The 9,274-nt window shown below is 42.3% G+C and overlaps 1 long non-coding RNA gene across 2 annotated transcripts; it reads right to left on the bottom strand.

Annotated features, from left to right (window-relative positions):
* Window positions 1-1,673: 1,673 nt before the first annotated feature.
* Window positions 1,674-6,256, bottom strand: LOC105358619. 2 transcript variants are annotated; one of them, XR_002872671.1, is made up of 7 exons: window positions 5,585-6,256; window positions 4,696-4,993; window positions 2,979-4,481; window positions 2,681-2,864; window positions 2,221-2,609; window positions 2,009-2,061; window positions 1,674-1,926 (listed from the first exon to the last, which is right to left on the bottom strand). It is a non-coding gene; the product is annotated as an uncharacterized LOC105358619 (long non-coding RNA). The 2 variants fall into 2 exon arrangements; XR_002872672.1 differs by lacking the exon at window positions 5,585-6,256 and adding an exon at window positions 5,087-5,142.
* Between the last annotated feature and the right edge of the window lie 3,018 nt (window positions 6,257-9,274).

Here is a 9,274-nt window from a genome sequence, read left to right as displayed (position 1 = left end):
CTCTTCTGCGGATGCGAGTCACTTCTGGGTCATTTCACGGTTACACAGGAGATAACAAAAGTTTGCATTTAATTGGAAATGTGAACGGCCTGGCAAAAAAATCAAATTAAAAAAAAAATTGGAATTGAGCATTAAGCCCTGCAGTGTGAACGTAGCCTAAAAGCTTAAAAACACAATAATTCTTAGAGAAAACACCAGTAAAATATTATAGAATTATCTTTTTAAAAGATGGTATCATCATTACAATGTTTAACTTTAACAATAATCAAAATCTATATAGAAAAGCACAAAAATAATCAAATATAAAACAATAGGTGCTTTGGATGTGCAAATATAATTTTTCTGTGCATGGACTGCATGTCGTTTAAAGTGGTGCTGGGTCATTTCCTCTTTTTTTCCCCACATCCATGCTTCTCTAGCTCAGCCCTCCAATTGTCATACGACTGAGTCTCTGTGGCTTCACAAAACCAGTTCCCAAAGTACTGACGTTGGCTATCTGTTTCCACATTTGCTTCACATTATGGTATCTGTTTTTTTAATGTATTTCCTTTTCATTAAACCCATTTGTTCAGCTTCAATTTTTTCTTTCTGTATTGCTGCGTTGTGTATGGCGCGTTGGAAACAGGCTGAGAGAGTAGATCGGCACAGAGAGTATGATCGGCACAGCAGGAGGAGGCATGACGACACTGAAGGGGACATTTAAAACGGGAGGAACCAAAACCTGTGAGGTGGACCCTGATGGGACGATGAAGGCTGTAGAGCTCACTGAAGCAGGCAAGTCCAGCTTTTGGGGTGCTATTGCCTGCAGCTGTGGCTTTGGTTTGAGTTTTGCCTCCCCAGCAGTGTTGGGCGGTAGCACAAAAATGTGCAGCTGAGCTGAGGTCCCCATCTGTGAAGGTGGTCCTTTCTGGAGTGGATCTGGTAGTTTTTCTGTTGCTGCCACAGAAGCAGCAGGTTGTGGGATGCCCTGGTTCAAAATGATTTGTTCTTGTGCCCGGCACCGTCTACTGTACCTGTAAAGACAAACAAAACTAAAAGGTTCAACAATAGAATCAAAATAGGGTAACAGCCCAAGCTGCCTCTGTGTTCATAAGATGCAAGATAAATGAAAAAGCCTCGCCTTACCATTGTTTGATCCTATTTTTTGATTAAACTGTTTTGATTTTCCTCTATACATTCTAGAGAACACAGCTTCTTATCTTTTTCTGTTTGATGTTGTTGAAAATGTATTCATAAAGACTGAAAATGTCATATATTAAAATCATTCTAATTTACTTAGCATTGTGTGACTGTAGCAGCATTTACTTCTGGGAGCTGGATGGTGGTCTCACTCATAATTCTGGCATTTGAGACGACACACTCTCTAATCGTCCTGTACATCCGCCGCACCACCATAGTGAACCGAGAAACCTTCTTCCCTTCGCATCGGACGGCGTTTGGATACAAGGCACACAGTCTCACAAATATGGCCTCTGCCACTCGGCTGCAGTCTGGCCACTGTGGAGGACTGTGAGCCCTGATAAAACACCTGAATGAAAAAAGAGGGGGAAAAACATGGACACATAAGCAAGGATATTTGATTTAAAGTATTATTTTAAAGCCAAACATTCGGTTCATTGTCACTTCTTTTGGTGGCTCAGCTCTTGTGTGTTTTTTGTCTACTCACCTTTTTGTGCTTTTGACACCAGGGGCTACAATTTGCTTGGTAGCCCTAAATCTACCCTGCTTCAGGTGGGCTTTGTGATGTTGGGAGTAAACCGTTTTTTGTTTATCATAATCCCCCAATAACTCCCACAGGGAAATGATCCGGTTTGACTCTTCTTCAGTAACCACAAGATTATTGTGCCGGAGGGCGACCAAGACATTAGCCAGCTCCTGCACGGCCCCATAACCATAACCCTCCACGTTGTCAGGGCCGACAGAATCCTTGAAAACAAGAACAACTGCCTTAGTGAATCAAATTGAAAGAAAAATGACATTTATGCTTTTGAAAAGAACTTAGTCTTACGTCACATGAAGAGTCCAACTGTTGAGGGGTTGCTGGCAGATCTGTTTTGGAGGCTGTAAAAGAAAAAAGCTAATCCCTTAATAAACAGTAACATCATACATTCTTATAATTAAAGCACTCCTAGACCTTTTTCCCGTTTGCAAAACAAAATGAATAAATGAAAAAACATTCATACTACTTTACTTTGTTTTTTTTTCAACAGAAAAGTTTACCTAAACTCACTGCTCTGTTCAGCGGGGGATAAGACACAAGGGTGAAGAAGAGGTGAAGAAGTGAGAGATAGTGATGTAGGTCCAGGCGCCGAGTGTTGCAGTTGTTAAAGGACCCTCAGGAGGAGGAGGAGGAGGAGGAGACCAAGAGGGGCCAAGCTGAGGGTCTGGAGCTGACAGACTGCTGGTGGGTGCCTAGGATGACTTTAAAGAGACTGGGAAGGTCCTCACTGGCTCCAAAGTGGGTACAGTGAAGTCTTCAAACTCTTCAGGTTCGTTGAAGCGGTCTTCAATCTCCATGTCAGTTGTCTCCGACTCTTCAACAGCCTGTCTGTAATCTTGGAGAACTTTACCAGTTTGCTTGTAAAGTTACTCTAACCCCAGAAGTTCACCTGTAAACGGCAAAGCACTCATTAGAAACAGAAAACAAGTTTGGAAATTCTTTTCAAAAAAATGTGCATACCTGTAGGGAACAATTTCCTGGCCAAGGACCTCCTCAGACAAACTGTTAGCAGCATGACGCAGGAGATGGTTATGGGAGCATGGCTGCTGCTTGTCGGTTGTGGCTGCTTCAGCGCGGTCTTCATTCCCCCTGGCCAGCCCATCTAACAGGTAGAACTGGAAGAAGATATCACTTGCCAGGGTGCCTGTAATATCCATGGAAAAAAAACATGTTTCCATGCATAAATAAATATGGCTCTTTATTATTTACAATATTTTAGGATTTTTGTGTTTCAAGGAAAGAAAATAGAACAACTTACCAGGGATGTACCTATTCAGGTGAAGATGAAAAGATTCAAAGGATGTTGAACCTCTGGCACAGCGGTATGTGGGCAAACGATGTCCTCCTTTCAGGATTGTTCCCGTCCTGGTTTAGAGCTGGATGCTTGGGGGGTCCTGGATGCAGACCACAAGTTTTGCCTGGGAAGCTAAAATGTCACCCATGCATGCAGAGTTGATCAGTGGGACCCCAGAGTGTCGTGACCATTGTCCCCATCAAAAGCTTGGATGAGGCTTTTGATGAGAGCCAGAGTCTCCTGAGAGCCACGTGTCGTTCTCCTGCAGTGCAGGGCTAACTCACTGCGGCTAATGGACCTCAGCACATCAGCTTCTGACAGATTTGTGAGCCTGGCAGACAGTTCTGAGCGTTTGGCTATCTTGAGGGCTGTCAGATCTTCCTCATCCCACATAAAGAGACACTGGCTGAGGCGCCTCATGAAGGAAGCATAGAGCTGGTGTGAATCAGTGGTGCAGCCCACCAAAAACCTTCTCATAAAGTGCCATATGTCCAGGCGGATCTTAAGGTCTTTCCACTTCTGGAACATTCGTCGAAGAAGCGTGTTTCCGCAGCAGTCTCTGTCAACGTAAAGCACTTCAGGGGGAGGTACCCCAGCCACTGCACATCCCCCTATTAGTCCTTCGATCATTGGCCCCAGGCCAAAACCCTCGCTAGCAGTGAGCACAGACGTGATTATTTGGCGCTGCTCATTGCCAACATTTGTTGCCCAAGTCGCTGTTCCAAAGCCTTTTCCAGCCAGTTTCCGAGCCACTTTCTTGGTGGAGTCCAGCTTCAAGATGCGTCCATAAGTTGATGTTACTGAGGCCTTGATCTCAGTCAGCCTCTGGAGAACAGACCCTTTTTAACAGCCCCTTTGACATGTTTGCAGTCTGTCAGTTACTGGACAGTCTTCTTCAGCCAGTCTTCAGAATGACTCTCCTGCAACTTCCTCCTAATCTGGCTGCTGCTGTTTCCTAAACCTCTCTGGCGCATCAAAGTGACCACCCGCAGGTCACAGGCAAGCTTGGATGTGAGGATGCATGGAAACTGCATCCTGTGACCCACATCCAGCTGGGAGACGATGCCATGGCTCCAGCTGATGACCTTTTTGCATTGTTTGCAAACTAAACACTCAGATGCCACAAAGTAAGTTATCTCCACAGAAATTACTTGTCTGATCTTCTGATGCACACCAGATGAGGTCAGAACCCTTTGTGGCAATCTGAATGAGGACATGTCAGCTTGACTTGCCAGAGTTTTCGGGGCATCCAAAGAAAGAGGGGACTCCCAAAATTGTCTTCCTACTGAGGGACATTGGTTACATGCAAGGGGACTTGAGGAGGAAGCCACCACAGTCTGTCCACCCTGCTGAAGTCCAGTTCAGGATGTCCTTGCGCTGTCTGTTTGAAGAGAGCTTTGGACATCCATCTCTGGTCCACCTCTGGGAGTGTATGAAGCCAGCCGGCTGGAAGACACACTCTTCGTGCTGAGAGGAAAAAAAGAAGGGAAAAAAAAGTCTATTAATAGAAATTGTTTATGGATGGATAAAATGTAAAAATTTCAGGGGACACTTGAACCTTAAAGCTCTTTAAGTGAGAGCAAATGCAAAAGGGTTTTGTTTATGTATATCTATATGGGAATTTTTTCTTTGAATACATAATTGAGTAAAGTCATAAAAATTCTATTTAAAATGTACATACTTGCTGAGTGAGATTTATCCCATCTGTCAACCTCACTCGACACGGGTGGAAAAGACAGAGTTTTTGGATCTGCAGGGGTGGAGAACTGCTCACTGGCTTTAGGGCCAAAGGCTGGTGGTGTCTGTGGAGGATTGATGGAGGTTTCCCAGTTGGGTGTGGGGAAGAGGGTCCTGCTACTGGGAGGAGGAGGAGGCTTGGAGGGTGAAGGGGGATCCTGCAGGCGCAGATGAGGAAGAAAGGGATCCAGCTGGCTGGTTTAAAGTTGTGAATGTGGAATGCAGCCGTGCATGTATCAAAGCTGAAAAACAACAACAACACAGCATTAACATACACTACCAATAAGATTCAATGTGATTCAGGGTTTAGAAAAAAATGAGAATTGTTTTCTTACAGGGTCTGACGTTAAATGGGGACGCCAGCTTTTTTACAGCTTTCTCAATGTTTTTGTTCATTTTTTTTTTACATTCATCTTCTTAACCATTTATTCCCTTTCAGGGTCACGGGGTTGCCGGAGCCTATCCCGGCCACTTGGGCGTAGGCAAGGGATGCCCTGGACTGGTCGCCAGTCTGTCCCAGGGTAGAATATCCTCAATCACACACCCATTCGCTCTCACAGTCACACCTATGGACAATTTAGAGTTGCCAATTAACCTATGAAGCATGTTTTTGGACAGTGGGAGGAAGCCGGAGATCCCGGAGAAAACCCACGCATACACGGGGAGAACATGCAAACTCCACACAGAAAGGTCCCCCATTGATGTTGTGTTTTTCATGTCCCCCAGCCGGGACTTGAACCGGGGGCCTTCTTGCTGTGAGGCAAGAGCGCTAACCACTGCGCCACCGTGCAGCCTGCACGGTCAATGTTTTTGTCCTTGGCCAAATTACCCACCAATAGTGAAGAGAGAGACGAGGTGGAGATGGGCTGAGGAGTTTTGGGATGTGGTGGTGAACTGGGAGGTTTTGCAGCAGAAGGATTTGACGTTGATGGAAACTGAGAAGATGAGGATGCCGTCGATGGTCCTGGCTGGCTGGACAAACTGGGTGGTGTCTTCTCTCGAGACATCTGCTCCTCTTTCATCGCCACTGCAGTTTTGGCAGATGGAAACATTTCCATGTATTCTCTAAAGCTTTCTTTGTTGCTGGCATGATCCTTGGTGTCTTTACTACCCCCTGTTGGATCTTTCTTCATAGCAGCAACAAGGTAGGCAGCATAACCTAAAGCATTTTCCAGCAGCCATTTGAATGTCTGGCCCTGGAAAATACCAAACTGGATCTCAAAGAAGCCAAGAAGATGCTTTCTTGGAAAGATCTCCCTGATGATCCAGCAGGTTCTTTGTTGCCTTTTCCAGTACTGCTTCCGGAGACAAGGGCTTCATCCATGGTTTTCCTTTGTTTGCCCTTCTTAAGGGATACGCTTCAGCGGAGTCTGACAAATTCAGAGTGCCATTAGCCAGTCCTCTGAATCTGGGTTCCATCCTAGAAGCTGAATGAATCAAATGAGAAAAGCGGATTGTAAACCATAAACTGAGCTTTGAAAACACAAGAAGACAAAATAAAATGCTACAAGAAGGCTTTAATACGGCTTTATTTAATTGGATAGATACTCGTATTACTTTGATTTTTTTGTGTTCATAAATACCAACTGGTTGTTTTTTTTGGGAATGTTATTTATTTAAATTATTATTAATTATTATTATTAATTACTATTATTCTAAACATTGAACGCAACAAAAGAAAAAGAACATATTGCAAAGCTCGAGGACAACAGTGGTTCATTCTCAAAAAATGTAATTCATATTTTCTATGTTAAATGATAAAAACAACAACAACAACTTTGAATAAATAAAGGCATTTGTGTGCATGTGTGAGTACTTGCTAAAACACGCAGCAATCGACACGTAAAAGGTCCGGTTTGAGCTAGCTAATTTTATTTTTACTTGACGTTTTATTACAGTAAGTGACAAACGTGGAAAACACCGCTGCTTGCTATGGTAAAAGTTCGGTTCATTCAATATTTCAGTTAGCCTAGCTTTCATACCTTTAAAGATGATTTACTTGTTATTTCTACTATACGGTTACATTAGTGGAAAAACACCGCTGGCTGAACAACAATGGAGGACAACTACTGTAAATGACCAAAGGAAAACAACCTTTCTGTCGGAGTACGACAGCTAACACCATCAGCGTGTTAAAATGTGTTATTACGATAGCACAAACACTTAAAATGAAATTTCCCAATGACAACTCCGTACTTACTGTGAAAAGTCGTGATCAACGTTGAAAACTGGATCAAATCTAACTCTGACACTTTTAGTGATGTTTGCAGATGTAAATGAAGCGCTCTTCTTTCTGCCATTTCATTGGTCAATCCTTGGGTATCGCCCCGGTGGTCCATCGTGACATCTGATTGGGTAATTCTTTGTTACTCTTGGGCGGGATTTCGTATGAACGAACACAGCTAAATGGAGGGGAGGTTTGACTCTTGGGAGCAAGGGAGTGATTTGATTGGATAAGTACCAAGAATTACCCAGATTGAGCTCGACTAACAAGCGGCCGGGAGGACAGACACTTTCCAAAAGGCCTTTTTTTTGTAAAAATTCTGAGATACAGTTTAGTGTGATGTACTCAGCTTTAAAATATTTTTTTCACCTCTTGGGGTGATAAATATTTAGTCAAACAAATGCATTTTTGTTGACATGGATAGTAGAAAGTAACAAAAAAAAACTCATTACTTACAGTTACTTTGAAGAGAAGATGAATTATTGATTAATTCTGATTAAAAAAGGTCCATTTTAATCTACATTAATTTGAAAGTCTTTTTCTTTGTACTCCTGATGGCTCCACTTGCTCTGTTGGTTTGTCTGGCAGCAGCTCATTCACTCTGTTCTTTAAGGGATCAGTTCTTCTGAAACTATTGGACTCAATTCATCTTAAATAAAATAAAAACGTGAAAAAATGATGATGGAATTTTGTTTTGCTGTCATTCTTCCCTGACCAAAAGTCTTTTCACCTTCCACCACTTTGGTTTTGTTACTTCTGTGAGCCAGAAGTTTCCATCTGACAAAAACTGAAAAACGGGAGAGAGGATCTGGTTTCAGCCACCCATGTTCTGCACCTTTTTTTAAGTTTACAGTAAACCTTACCCAAAAAGGTATTTTATTTATTTAAACAATTGAAAAAATCGTGATGGAAGACCATCAAGAAATTTATAAAATAGCCCTAACACACAACTTAAAAAACATTTTAGAAAGCAGTTGGTAAAATTTGTGTCATTTCACATAAAATTTTTGAGATTTAAGAAAATAGCAAAAAAAAGACTGGAACAACAGACGGACAGAGACAAACGGAGAAGAGGAAGAAACCCAAGTAATCAACAGAATAAAGTTAACAATTTTATCACAAAAACTCTGAAGTGCTGAGAAAAATCTGAAAAATGTTTATTGAAATAATATTTCTGTGTAAAATTCTGATAAAGATAATTTTGTAATTAGAGGACTACAAAGAGGTGTTTTTTTAACTTCACCCAAATAGATAATTTTTGTCTCTACTTAAACTGTGGCTGTTCTATGTTTTGTGTCGGAGCGTCTTTGTGTCAATGCTCCAGTTTCTGTGTTTGGGCTTTTGGCATTAAAGCCTTTTCTAGTTAGAACTAGATCTGTGCCGTTCTTTCCTCCCCCTGGCCTCACCGTCACATTCACTGTATTTCCACCAACCAGCATCCTCAGGAAAGACCACAGGGGTCGCTGCTGTGGGATTTTGGTCAAAGTCCCACACGGATCATCTTTTGATCTATTGTAAAGTGTTCCCAGCTGTCTTTTAATTATGATTATACTGTTTTTAGCCAAAATCAAAAAACTTCTTTCATTCTCCAGGACAACATTTCTGCAGAACTTAATTTGAAAATTTGCCTCTGAGTTTTGGCCGGACCGTTGGGGCAGAGTAAGCCCACCTCTACTTCCCATTTTCCATCAGTTTACGTGGGTTCCTGCTAGCTTACAGTCTCTCACACCCCCAACCTAGCTTTAGATGTGCAACAAAAATGGTAAGCAATATTGGAGCTATCCACTTTTGTGACCACATATGGCCTTCCCAGGTTCGGATGGTTAAGGATATTAAAACCCAGATGTGCAAATGGGAAAAAGGAAAAATCCCACAAGTCTGCATGAATTTTCAAACCTTTTGCCAAAGGGAGAGCCAGGGCAGAAAAAGTGCTTCATTACTGCTCTGATCTGCTCTGAGTCCCCCCCTCACAGTAAGCAGGTTTTATTACCCAACATGTGTAAATTAAGTGATTGGCATACTATGGCTCTGCGTTCATCCTTACAAGCACAAAGTTAAGAGACCAGCTGTTCTATGAATGACAGTTATGACTGCAAAAAACAGATACAGCACTTACTTCACAGGATGTTCATGTCTTTAAAAAAACAAGTGAATGCATAATCAAAAAGTGTAATAAAATGCGTGATAATAAAATATGTAATCATGCTACACCACCTATACAGTTCTGAGCCAAATGGCAGATCAGACGAGGAAAACAAAGACGTACAAGGATTTAGTTGTCTGCTCCTGATTCACAACT

This window comes from Oryzias latipes, chromosome 22 (genome assembly GCF_002234675.1).
Source record: "Oryzias latipes chromosome 22, ASM223467v1".
NCBI lineage: Eukaryota > Metazoa > Chordata > Actinopteri > Beloniformes > Adrianichthyidae > Oryzias > Oryzias latipes.
Note: the sequence above shows the minus strand (reverse complement) of the source record. Positions and strands in the feature narration are given on the sequence as shown.